Source organism: Numida meleagris, chromosome 13 (genome assembly GCF_002078875.1).
Source record: "Numida meleagris isolate 19003 breed g44 Domestic line chromosome 13, NumMel1.0, whole genome shotgun sequence".
Lineage (NCBI taxonomy): Eukaryota > Metazoa > Chordata > Aves > Galliformes > Numididae > Numida > Numida meleagris.
In genome coordinates, this window is record NC_034421.1 from 5,894,277 (window position 1) to 5,908,941 (window position 14,665).

The following is a 14,665-nucleotide window of genomic DNA, read 5'->3' on the forward strand; positions in this document are numbered from 1 at the left end:
CCCTGGCTGCGATGTTTGAGAAGTAAAGTAGCTTTTCTCTTTAATAGAAAAGACTTGCTCTTGGCTAGTAGGACTTGTTGTCAGAGAGGTTTAATTTGTGGCTATAACATCCTCTATTAGACCATGGAGGTTCATAACTTACATAAGTTTGTCTTCTTCTCTGTGTTGTTCCCTTCTTATTATAACATTCTACTGAAGGCTCCTTAGTTGGTAATTTTACCACTGCTTATCTTGGTGCAGTTCTTAACAGATTTTTTCCTTCCCTTCTCAGAACAAATGTCAGAAACAAGATGACAGATTTCCCAATGAGATTCACACGCAGTCAAGGCAACAATTTCTTGTAAAATAGTGTTTTCTTTAAATACTTCAGTGTTTGCAACCTTCAACAGGATATTTCATCAAGTGATGGTAGACTTATTATAGTAATTTTATTTACCTATTTTAGACAACATTCCCACTCTGGACTGATAACTTCTGCTTCTTCTCAAGAGCATGCAATCATGATAAGCTTACTGAGTGCTGCAGATTTTGCCAACAACTGTTTTCCATCACTGTTTGGAAGTCAAGATATGAACAAGTCAGGATATTATTTCTGTGCCCAGAATTTGCATGTAGTAACTTCCTACTCTTCTTTATTTTCTGAAGCTGAAGACACAAACAGTCTAGAAGTCTTTGTGGCTCTCAGTGTGTCAGGATCTGAACATCTTGGTGCTATTTACATGTCTGGCAAAGTGTTCTCCTTTTTGACAGATGGGGTACTAACAAAACATGGGGTAAATTAATTTCCCTCTCCAAAGACATACAAGAATTCTGTGATTTATTACTGCTCTTACATCCTCCTTGATTAGAAATTAGAAGAATCCCTGATAGCGCATTTTGCATAGGCAGATTAAATGCTAATTAAAACTGCAATGAGAATTCTGAAATTATTTTAACTCCAAAGATTTTAGAAAAACAGACATTGGAATAGGAACTAAGATTACTTTTTTTGTTTGTTTGCTTATATTTGTTTCTCTGATGTCTTTGGAGGTACATTTTATGACAACAAAACCTCACTATCAATCATATTTTCCTAAGATTTTCAAATATAGAAAGAAAAAGAACTCTGAAATATTTTTAGGATTTTTAGCTCTCTCCAATTCAAGAATCCCTGAGTACTCTCCCAGCTTCCATTTGTTTAACCTGCTCCCTCTCTCTCCCTTACTCTCAGGTATCATACTTCCAGACTGGGAATCTTTTCTCTCCACGACTGGAATAAGGTTACATCCAACAGCAACTGTTGTTCGTGTTCCACCCAGAGTCGTCTGCATGCCACTGCATCAGGGGAGTGAGTGGAGTTCTTGACACTTATTGACTTTCTTCCTCTTGTTCCATATCAGATCTATCTTCCTCCTTCACCATTTTAATTATAGCCTGCATCAAAAGTGTTTCTGCACTGCATCCACTAAGCTAGCAAACCAATCTATTCTAATGCTAACTCAATTTTCTTAATGTCAGGTAGCAGATAAACACACAGAAGTTCACCATAAGTTTCCAGCTTGCTGGATGACTGGAAGTGAATATCAGCTAATGGAAAAAGGGATGCATTTACTTTCTCCACTTCCAGCCTGGACAGATGTTTGACAGCCACCATTATTACCTGTATCACTTTCCTTCCTGGTTTTTATTTGGTGTATTGACAAGCTGAATTGGATTTGGAGGGGAGCTGGGAGGCAAAGCAGAGTCACGAGAAGAAATCCATTTGATTACCTGAGTCTCTATCCTCTGCTGTTCTCAAAGCCCTATCAGCCCAGCTCTGAATCAATAGCACAGCAGAAGGAAAGTTCACACCAAAGGATTCAGCTCCGGGCAGTGTCAGATTTTTTGGAGTACAAAAGGCCATCATGATTATTGGGATTGTAGTGACACAAAGCAAGGAGATACCCCAAACAACTCCAACTAACCATCTCATCTTAAAGCTGCCTAGTGCTGGAGAACCCACCTCCCCATTGGCAGTTCAGTTCAGTGGACAAGGATCACCAACCACAATAGGAACCTATGCCTTGTTCCTGGCCTGAACCTCAGCTTCTGCAGTGCTCAACACACATCTGGGTTTGGTATTTGCAAAGCTTTGTACTGGGATGAATAAAATATTCGAGAACCACAAGCCATCTCTGTGCCACAAAAGAACAGACTGTGATATTCTATAGATATTCCAGTTATAACAGTTAATATTTAATTCATCCAGTGTAGTCAGTGGTATAAGAATATCCCATTGGTTATTTTTATAAGCACTTTGTCCATTCTAAATTTAAAATCCCCACTGTTCAATATTTTCCAATACTTCCATCCCATTACCCCTAGTGATATCCTGTTACATTATTTCATCTCAGTTCTCTCTCATTTGGGTCATTTTTTGCATCATTCATTTGCTATAAAAAGCATTTACCCCCAGATGTGCCAGATTTCTATGGCACTTGCATGGAATCCATCTTTCTCAGGGAATCTGACCTCAAAGATTAATAACATAGGCTTCAAGAGGGTGATAGGTATGAGTAAATGCTCCTCAGTATGAGTAAATGCTGAAGCATACATCAACTTTATGAATTTTGTAGACCATTAGATTCCTTTCTATCAAGCTTAGTCAAGCTGTGCTTTATTTATCTCTGTTTATCTTTCCTCCTAAATGAATTTCTTGAGACTCCAGGTCTCAATGTTTGCGTTATGCATGTGAAAATGTACTCTTATTTCAAAAACAGAGCCCAACGAAAGCACGCTCTTATGAACATGAAAAGCCCTTAAGTCTGTTTTCTCAAACACTGCCATACACATCTGTAGGATTTATCAAGCCCTAATGAAGAACCCTGTCTCAATTTTGTGGCCAGCAGCCAGTTCTCAATACCTTAGATGTGAAATTAGATTACAGTGAGACTAATGCACCACAACATGCCTTATTAAGTGATTTATAGCCTTGGCTTGAGGGTCTCAAAATGGGTATGTCTGCAAGGGGCACTTAGCATAGAGGTATGTACTTAAGAGATTTTAGTCAAAGCCCATTAAACCTGGGACGAATGTTCTTAGTCAAAAGCACAGTGGGGTCTGCACCGGTGGAGAGGCAAGAGGGGGCGAACACCGGGCTGTAACTCCCGCCTGCTGTAACTCCTGTCTTCTAGTAATCCAACTCAATATTTTCTGTGTATTCTCACAGTGACACAGTGGAAATATAAACTCAACACCAAATATTTCACTTTTTATTGGGTCAGGACTTCTGGCATCAAAGATTTTACCCAGATTTGTACAGCCTTGGTTGACTGTAGGAAACCATGTTTGAATGCAATTATTAATGTCAGTACTTTTCTGCCACTGTAGAAATGGAAAAGGCTGCCCTGCACCGTTTCTCATCTGCTTTTAGAGCTCTGCTGTATTCAGGGTGCAGAGGTGCTTAGTGGCTAGTGCTGAGGGGGCAGTGGCAGAAGATAAATGAAGTCATCGTCTGGATCACACCTCCATACATATTAGCTGTTTGCATCTAGATAGGAACACAAGTCCTGTGAGACTGGAAGGGAACATCACATTTATTCCCCTGCTTTCAGAGTCAATTAGTCTAGAAAGGTTCCGAGAAGATATACAGCACAGGTTAGAGACTATTGCCTGACACTGAATAGTGAATTTAAGCCCCATAGTAAAGGCTAGAAGCTACAGTATCAGTGCAGTATAAATGAGAATTGTAAGGACAGCACACACATTTATACGCATCATCTTAGATCCATTTACATTGCTAACACTGCATTTCAAAGTCCACACAAATATGCTCATCTACACCTCTCTGTGATCTTTCTAATTAATACAGTTACTCAGATGACAGTTTAGTGCCAACAAAAGAATTACACCATCTGAATGCTACAGCTCAGAAGGAATCCGAACGGTGCTGGCATGGAGAGGTGGCTGGTTACGCAAGGTCCATGTGCCCCGGCTCTGTTAATAAAATATCACACCGGGTAGCACTGTGATATAATCAGTCACAATATAATTACTCTGTATCTACATGCAAAAGCATCAAAAGGGTAAGGGAATGATATCCAATATGAGGCACCTCTCACTGCTCCTTTCATCTGTCTTGCTGATAGTGTTGAAAAGGAAGATGAAACACATCTCATGCTCCTCCATTCAGCCCCTGCATCTGTCATAATAAAGTATGTTTTATAAGGGATTGAGGCTTCAAACCTGCAGCTGAGTCTGTTACTTGCATGCAGACCAAACCCAGCAGATAAAACTTTCCATCCTAAATAAACTGGAGGTAATACGGACAATCTCAGTGGTACTGGGGGGAACTGATATGCCAGGAAACATGGGCAGAGCCCCGAGCAGTTTTTCTCAGCAGGAGATCTCCTCGCCTCAAAGTTTTCCGCTCCCCCTGCCAACCATGTCTGATGAAAGATCACTTCTCCCTGCATGGTTTGCCTCGATTCAGCAGAATGAGGAATGATATAAAAAGAAGGACACTCTCCAGGTGACTAAAGGTTGCACCTGTCATTGTTACTGCCAGTCTGGGAGGCAATTTGGACGTGCTATGAACTAGATTTGCCAACTTCAAACAGAAAAAGGGACACAATGAGGACAGTCAACACCCAGTGCACCAGAACTCTGGTGGTGGCCAACAGCACGGCTCCCATTCTGGGAATGTTACGCTGCCAGCCAGTTTCTTTTCCATCAATTATACAGGATGAAAAGATAAACTCCAAAATGAAGATATCCCAAACTTTTCTGCCTGTGTGCAACAACACCTGCTGAGTTATCTATCAGCCTCAGGAATATAACTGATATGAGGCAGCAACAGAAAACCTTCTAGAGGAGAGTGAGTAATGATCCTCCTAGGAAATATTGGACTTTCTCTTCTGTTCTCTGCTTTTCTTGCCTCAGCTGTAATGGAGATGTTAATTGTTCAGGCAGGAGGCAGCCCTGAGAAAGCCCTGACTGACACCTGTCATTCTGAACATTTATCTTGTTCTGAGTGATTAATTCTGCATGGACTAACTGGTCCATGGCAAGTTTTAATTGTGCTCATGAATATGCTTCCTTGTCTCAGGGCCATCATGAAACCTATGGCGAGAGGGAGACATTAATAAAGGCAAAGGAAGGTGTGAGCTTGTCAGGAAACCTCTGCCTGAAAATATCTCCATGGAGGGGTGTTAGCATCTGAATATGAAAATAACAGGATGCCCTTTCCCAGCAAAAAGGCTCTCTGTGTCATGCAGAGTCTCTGTGACCTGCAGTAAATGTCCTCTGTGGAGCACTGCATATTTGATAAACACTGTGCAATATAGAATGGGCTAGAATTGAATATGCATTTATATAACAAAACATTTTTATTTTTGAGTTCAATCAGACTTGAGAGAAGTTCCGACTTATATTCTCAAATGCAATCTATTTCCTCTGGTGCAAGACTTATGGTAGCATTCACTTCACTTTTTTTCAGAAAAGGATTTCTTGAGCTCTAACCTTGAATCACAGGTAAATCAGATTGCTGCATGTCAGTTGAGCTGTTTGTGTGCACTTCCTTCAATTTGAAATCAACTGCTGCCAAACCTAGTTTAGTTCTCGCAGGCAAAGAGACAAACTAAGTTATATTCTCTCACGGAATACTGTGATTTTGATAGCATTTAACTGAGGAGTTTTCCATCAGAAAAGAGAATTGTGAGTCAGCAGTGCCATGTTGTTATGGAAAAGCAAACTCCATCTCAGTGTAAGAGCATTACATAGTGTCTACATATAAATAAGTGAAGAGGGGATATAGCCTGTAAAATTGAGGAACCTTATCTGAAATAGTATGTAAAGTTTAAGTCTTGCTTTTCAAGAGAGATTTGAACTGACTGGTGAGAATCCAAGAGAGAGACAGATGGGAGTTTTCAAAAACAAGAGCAACAAAGAATATCTAGAATTAGAATGAAAATAAACGATGAAGGGAAGACAAAAGTGCAATCTTCAAATTGTAGACGGGGTGGGTGGGCAAGGGTAGTCTTCGGGAAGAAAGAGAAGAAATAAATCAATCTCGCCCATAACAACCTCACATTTCCTAAATCCTCAGTCACTTTCATATCAAGAGATACTGAAGAGCCTCCAGTGGAGACCACCAGGTCCCCATACCCTCTAACAGCTCTCCAACCATTTGTGCTTCCACTGCTCTTCACCCTCACCTTCCCAGATCTAAACCACTGCAGCTGCAGAACTGAACTGAACTTCCTCCGGATTGAGAGCAAGAATAATAGAGTCTTACCTTGACGCCCAGCATGCATTTTTGCCAGTGTTAATAAGAAACCTTGGACTGATTTTAACAATGTGGTTACATGCAGATCTTGGGAATGTTTTCACAGAAATCTTATCATATGACTGCACCTGGCTAATACAGGTCAAATTATGTTGGTTAATGCGGAGATCTCTTCCACAAGTCCATTCCCTTTTTTAAGATCATTTTTCAAAGTGCAAGAAGACCAGCTAAGTACAGACAGTCCTATAGCTGTGCTCTATAAAAGAACGAATATACTTTTTTCTTCAGTCTTCATGTTTTAAGACCATCTGAGCTCCTTGCATAAAGACACTATTTTGTTCTGTGAGACATATGAAAGTTTAGAAAAGTTTTATTTCAAAGAAAGCAATGAAAGAACTGTACATATCCCACCTGGTTCTTCTTATACACTTGCATCAGTCTGTTCGGGATGTTTCTTGGTAAGAGCTAGTGATGCCAAGAAAGCTTGTGATTGAATGATGTTGCTTGAGTGTGTGGCAGCTGACTCAAGAACCATATGTCTCATTCTGCTGCCACAATTGAAGTAAGGATGAGACATACTCCATCAAATTCAGACATTAACACAGACTCTTTTTCTTAAGATATGCAGAAGTTCTTAAACTCAGCCCAGACTCATTCACACAAGGGGAAAATTCTTAAATTTATGAGTTGAACATAGCAAGGTCAGCAAGTTTATATAGGCTGAAATGCACTTTCGCACTTGGTTAGCAAAAATGTTGCAATGCTTATTCTATTTTTAAATTTCTATATCTTATTCTCATCAATGTCCAAAAAATGTAGATGAAATAAAAAAGCATTGAAGCATTATTTGTAGCATATGGGCATAGATTTGGTTGAAGGATTCCATCCTTATTTATTTTCCCCTTTCTTCTCTAAAGCAGACTTCAAGAGCAGTGAATGAGTGCATCCCAGAAATTCACTGCTTACAAGAATGGGATGAATGATCATAGTCCTATCAGTGATTTCAGAACATTCACAATATTCCTTATTGTTCTCTTGAGTTTCCCTAAAGAAGCAGATGACCTTTTTGCTCCTGCTTTTATTTCTTCCAGCAAATCGGTCTTTCCCAAGTACATTTGAGATGCAATCTTATCATTCTGAGAAAAGTCACACAGGAGCTCACGGGGTAGTTAGAAAAAGGCCAATGTACTCTCATAGTCCAATAATTCAAAAATCCAAGTACTCTGGGTTCTTATGCCCTTGGATATATACATACATCTCCTTTTCTTGCTTGCATAAATGAGTGTCTGAGTGACACTGATAAGAGCCAGGGTATTGTTTTCTTTGCAAGGCAGAAACAGTCAACAGATATATTGTAAGTGGTTCTGCAATTTTAAGATATCCACGGCAAGCAGCATTTGCTACTGCTGAGGATAAAAGCAAGAGTACAGAAGTCATTTGCAGTCCTGCTCTGTGTAAGGGAAATCATTCTGCAAAATCATTTTACTCTCAGATGTTAATAGTTTTCATTTATCATTGTTCAAAGAGGAGCTTTCTTCTGAATTTGGCATGGGAATCTGCAAACGGATGTTACCAAGAAAACCTTTCCCCTGCAGCAGCTGCTGAAAGATGAAGATACTCTTGACATTGATAACCATGGGATTAGGGGCAACAAGTGATGACTGAAGCCACCTGGTTTAAAACAGATGGTGATTTGACCGATTAAAGACCATGAGCTTGTTGGGAGGGGGAGTTGTGGTCTTGTTTAAATGATCCTGAGAAAAGCTGACTTTCAGTTTTCAGCCTTTGACAGCTTTCTCTTGTGTCTAGCTCGCACTGATGTTCCAGATCTCTTCTTGTGGGATAGAGCCCTTCTGTCCACTCATCCTCAGTGATGCTCAGAGAACAGGCTGCATAAACATCTCTGCAAGTCCTTTTTAATATAAAGGTATAAAGGAGCTCATTAATCTGAATGTGTCAAGTGGGAATCAGATCTTGTTTCTTCTAACCAATGTAGGAGGAGGTGAAGCTATGTTCTGTCTATTGTTCATCACACATCTCGTCTACTTTTTTATACGTACTTGGGTCCAAGACCTATCATTCTTCCTTATATTCTTATCTAGTTACAGTAAAGCAACTAATTGAGTCATCAGAGCTGGCTTCAGGCTTGCTTTTGTTGCATTTCTTTTCATATTATTTGCCACTTACCAGGATGAGTTTAGTGTGTTTATGCTCTAAGCTAAAAATATTATTATATTGTAGAACATGAAAGCAAGTGCTCATAGAAGGCCTGAGCTTTAGCATCTTATTCAACACTGTGGTTAGATGTCACTACCCTTATCTGTGTAAGTTTTGGAGTTTGAAGGAGAAAATCAATAACATTTCAACTCTTCTAACAATATTCTTTAAATTTGAGAACCATGGTGACCGAAGTATACTATGCATGTATGCTTTAGGGTCAAATAAGCTTCAGAAGAAAATTGGTATTTTGCTGAAAAAAGCTGAGCTCAAGCCAAATTTGAATAACAAAATAGCAAGCTGTTTTTGCCAAAAGCAAACAAAAACAATAACAGGAAAACAACTATGTGCCCTCCCTGCAAGCTCTGACAGAATGAAACCCCTCTAGTTCTGTTTCCCAGCACAGACACGGTGAGAAGATTTCAGCAACAAGTATTTGTTGGTCTCACTCACCTCCCAGCTGCTCTGACAACAGATTTTTTTAAAGCAATAATTATCTCATCTGCTTATTGACAGATTAAATATTCATTAGATAATTTATATTTTCATCAACTCCTATAGAGGTGATCCGAGACCCGAAGGATTCAGTAGGAGACTGGAGAGGTTTGCTTTTTGTGTTTAATGAGGAAATTGGACTGCGTGGGTAGCTCATCCGCTCTCCATGGTGCTGCTCTCTGCTTATTGGGGTGGAGTGGAGTTGTGACGTGGTTATAAGCAATAAATAACCTCACTGAATTTTTCAGAGTGGAAGTTGATACCCTGAGGGTTTCTTCAGGAGCCTGCTCACAGATTTCACAGTCTGTTTCTTAAAACCACAGTAGTGGAAACCGTCAATCTCTTAAGACGTGTTTAAGAGATTGATTGTGTGACCCTCCCAGGCTCTGGGAAATCCTTGTACTTTGCATTTCTGTATAATTCTCCTCAGCAGAACTTATATATGAATATGCCTACAAGCTGTAGTAATGTGAAATCTGTACTTGCTCAAAACCCTCGTGCACACTGTGAATGTCCAAGTCTGTGAGGTCTTCTGAAAATTGCAGTGCATCTGCCTCACTGAGGAAGAAATAATCTCAAGCCCCGGGAGCTATTTTAGGCTCTTACTCGAGCAGTTTGCTAAATTCAAATCTCATCTTCAGATGAGCTCTATTTTAAGCTAGTACAGTCATTCAGATTACTGAAAGCAAGTGTGTGGGCATCTTTGAGAGAGAACAACAGGAGACTATGAAAACACTTTGTGATAAATGTTTTTCCTCTCTGGATTTTTTTAATTAATTTTGTGGCCAAAAGCACTTTAGCTATTCTGGCTTGCGATAAGAACAGCAAATGATGGTGTGGATTTAGTTTCAAATTTGCTACCATTTGTGCAGTGCCCAAGGGGCTGTTGTAAATTAACCACTCTTAAGAGCAACAAGATTGTAGTCACTTACCAGATGTATTATTTATAGGACTTCCCTATGATGCTTATTTTCTTTTTGTCTCTTATGATACCAGAGGTGAATACAGGCAGGGTTAAGGGGCTGATATTAACTTACAAACATAAAAATGTGCATAAAACCAAGCATGATCCAAAATGAGAAACCAACTGACACAGGAGAAATATACCTGATCTGAACGAAGATTTTCTTTCCACCCTGAAAATTACTAATGTCTTCCATCAAGTTGAGTTTAATTAGGATGCCCCATCCAATTTTACTTAGCAATACCAGAGTCACATCCTGATCACAAGTTTCTGAAGGCTATTCGCACTTGTCCTGTGGGTTGATGCAAAGCCATAGTCACATATATTAGCCTGAGCACAAAGTACGTCAGCCATGTAAATGTGTGAATGGGCTTGGCTTTGGTGTCATAGGTATGAGGTGTTTTAAATGAGGGAATTCAGTGTTCCCATTCTTTTCTCTTGGAATTTGTGTTCTGAGAAACCTTGCTAAAACTTAATTTTCCTGTTGTTGATTGGTACATATTCAAGTGGTCACAAGAGAAAGATTTTTGGTGCAGGCATTCTGCAAAATAGGAAGGACACGAAGGGACTCTATCCATCTAGGACAACAGTTAGAAATAAATATTCTATTAAAATATGTTAAACTTTTCAACACCTTGGGGATCCAGGATTGACAGTTGTCTTTGGTTGCAAGGGAAGAAGTTATGCCACTCTATGGTTGATAAATGCAATAGTTATGCACGTAGTCCTTCTTCATGAAAGCACAGTACAGAGGTTTCTTTAAATGTGAGTTGGTCTGAAATTTGCTGCTGTTAATCACAGTTTTAAAGTAGGAAATCAAATTGACAATTCATTCTCCATTGTCTCCAATAGGAAAATGCATCACATTGCTTCTATGCTAAACCTGAAGATCTACTTAGCAACATCTTTACTGCAATCAAGAATAGTTTGAACTGAATAAAAGGGAGAAATGTAGTGTCATGCAGAAGGACTATTCCACCAATGCGGTCATTCAAGGCCATTACGCTGTCAAAACAGCACTGAGGGATTTAAATGGTCTTCAGATTGTCCTGAAGCCCTTTGAACAGAAATAACTTTGATCCATTGAGATTTGGTGTGTTTTACATCTCACCAATTGTCTACACAAGGTGAATTTCAAACAGAACGAAAATGACAGTGTGTACGTGCATAGACTTTGAGAAACATGGCCCTGATATTTGTACTAATGACTTCTATTGCTTCATAACACAATTCAACATGTTGTTCCTCAGAACAGTGCTTTGATGTAAGATTTTCAGCTGAATTTTCTTTTGACATTTATGTGAAGGTATTAACATAACTGACAAATTGAACTTTCTTTATCATCATTTCAAGCTAGACTACAATTAAAAGACAAAAGCTAACAGTACCACGGATTTTGGTGAAACCTATTTTAGAATCAAGCTACTGCATGTATTCTGCCATTGTATAATAATAATCCAAAATAGATCTTCACAGAACTATTAACTTCCCGCTTTTCTCCTGTTTCCAGCACTATATCCCATTCTGGGGTGATCTGGTACCTACAACTTTGTGAAGTCTTCCTCTAATGGTTTCATAATTTTATTAAAATTGGTGCAGGTCGATGTGAAGGGTTTGCGGTCAATATGAATATGACAGTCAAAATAGGAGCTGTGATGATGCAATTCCATTCAAAAAAACGTCAGAAGTTGTGTTTGAAAGAGAAAGTGAACCCATTTTGTAACTCTTTCCAGGGTAGCAGTCTTTGAAAATATCAGAGTCCTTTCTGGCATGGAATTGAGACTAGTCTTGCCAGAATGGCTCATTATCTAGTCTCACGTTTGATAAGAAAATTAGTGGCTCGTTCAGAACATTCTTTTAAAACCTGAAGAAGTTAAAAACTCAGAATTGCTGCCAAAATTCATGGAGTCTCATTCATTAAGGATCTAAAAAATGTTTAAAATTTTCCCTGCCCTCCTTGGAGAGTTTTCCAGCCTTGCAAAGTAAATGTCATTGAAAGAGTTGGAGCTCATGGTAAAATTCATTCTCTCTGACAGAAGAGAAGATTTGAGGGCCCCAAGAGTGCAAAAACATAAAGTCTAGCCAGAGAGAACCAGATCTGTAATATGTTAAGCCTGAATCATAGTACTGAGTCATTCTTCACACTGAAGGAAATCAGCTATTTAGAGTCAGATCATGAGGTCCCTACGCTCAGGTTTTACTCCAGTAATACTCTCATTGAGGATTACATGTAAGAGGTTTACACATTTCTTTAAACTTACCCGTCTGCTGGTCTTAACCCCCCAGCCTGAGTAAGCGAGAGTAGGGATTAATACTATTAGCTATCAAAGGCTTCTGAGAAGGCATGAAGTGGAGGTGAATAGAGAAATCCACATCTTCCCCTGGTCTGGGTTGTGTGAGTATCTCAGGCCCTCAATCACAGCAGAGGGAAAATAGATAAGAGAATCTAGGAGAACACTGTATTTCTGTGCTTTTTCTGCCCACAGAGATTGTGCTATTATGTCTTTATTTTCTAGATGTTTTTTTTTTTTCTCCTCCCTACTCTTAAGCTCTGAATTGTGTTTTTACAAAAGGATCTTGGCAGGCTGAAATGCAGCTTGCCAGCACAGTTTCCTTTGACAGCAGCACAATGCTTGAATTAAATAACAGATGTAGTCTCAGTTCAGTCATCCTCCTAAGCAGATTGGAGAACAAAATTTCAAAGGGCTGTGTTTTCGAAAGTGAATTGCTATAGTCTACTTTTCCGCATCTATTGTTTTTATAACTATCTCTACTTACTACACTGAGCGCTTCTAGCCTTATGGAACTTGTATACATGGAATGCAGAGGGATTCCTGTTTGTGTGTACAAAAGCATATCCTTATATCATTGTGTATACATCTATCTAAATGGATGTAGACAAGTTGATCCGTGAGGAGCTGGAAAACTTGAGCTCATTTTATGATGCCTTTCCCCCATGTGTTTTCTGAAATCTAATAGAAGTTGAACCCTCTAGTTCTTCCATTCTTTTTTGCACCCGTTTCTGCAAGTTTCGCTAGTCATTCAAGACCTTTCCAGGCACTGCTCTACCACCAGGTAGGACAGCACTGATATGTGCCAACGTGTATTGCTGAAGAGTTTATTGCGCAAATTTTTGGTCTTTGTATTGCTAAACAGACACTTCAGCAGTGGAAAGTGTGGTTTAGGCAGCATCTTTCTCATCTTTCCCAAAAATACCCTGGCTTGTTTCAATAGTCTGAGAGACTACTATGTATGCTGGTGGTGCAGCATACACCACAAACATCTAATCATTCTCAGTACTAACTTAATCCCCACTTACCCTTGCTTTGATCCCCTTCTGATAGGGAGTAAAGCCATGAAGGAAGCATGGGGCTGCCTGATCAGGCTCTGATTTCAGGCAGTTTAAAGAGCTCTCAGATACCTCACTGTTGGTATTTACCTCTTTTCTCACTTGAGAAACAGAATTTTAAGGTCTTTGCAGCTTTCCTGTTTGCCAGCGCTACAACATTCATAGCGGGCTAATTACTCTGCTTTAAAGAGCAGAATAATTAAACTGCAATTAAACTGCTATCCAGAATATGGTCCCGGTCAAAGCAAAACAGCATTTCATCTCATCACACATCAGATTTAGCAAAAGGGATAAAAAATCATGGTGGTTCGCTGACACGAGGAAGCTCACAAACATCTATCATGTAAATCCAAGCTCTGAACTTTGGCCTCTTCACAGCAATGTGCGAATCCTTGAATTAGCATTCTCTGCTTCAGCTGTCAAGTGACATTCAAAGAAACACTGCACAAGTTTATTAAAAATTGTTTCCTGGAGTAAAACATGCATCAGTGTCACTGCTGTCCAGCACTGGAAGCAGGAGCAATTTGCAGTGTGTTGTATGGATGCACCGAGCTGTCTCCATCTCAGGGTTTCAGAGGCCCCCATTGCAGTTCCCCCCCACAGTGAAGACAGCTCAGACTGCTTGTCACCGAATGTGCTCTTCTGGTGTTTGAGACAAATGCTGTAATGAGAAGTGTAATTAGACTGTTTCATGGCAGCCCCAGTGTCTGACAAATTATTGCCCCTTTAGAATCATCTTCACAGAGAAGAGGCACAAATAAAAAGCCAGTACGTCATTTAGGGGAAAGTAAAGGGCAGATCTGAAATTCTTTCTGTTGTTGAAGGAGATTTACTCACAAAAACAACAACCGATGCAACCTGAGGAGCCAGGTGAGGAGAGGACCCATCCGCTCCCCATCTTGCTGGTCTGACTCCTGCGTGTGCTCAGAATTGGAACTGAAGCCTTATGGCCAAAGAAATTGCATGAAGCGGAAGAGACCTCTGCTCACACAGCATTTCTCCTGGCTATTTAGGGGCCAGATCATGTTGGTGTTGGGACTGAATCACTCAAGAGTTGAAATCTAATTCTAAGAATCAATTTCTATAAATTGACACTTAATTTAAATCAGTGATAAACCAAATGTGGCTGAGGGTTTTCTGTGGGAATGGTTTCAATATGAAATTGGTTCAAACTACAGAAATTATCCAGGAAAAATCACTGTGATTTATGAAAGTATCCCAGATTAAGCAAGAACATGAGCTCTGTTGACTTCAGTGCTTGACTACATTTAGAGACATCTTAAAATAACTTGTTGAGTCTTGGTCATAGCACAGATACTCTAACTGTGCTCTGTTGGGAAGATTTTCACCTGGGAACCATTTGCAGGCATATCATTGCTCTTGCAATAAAACACAG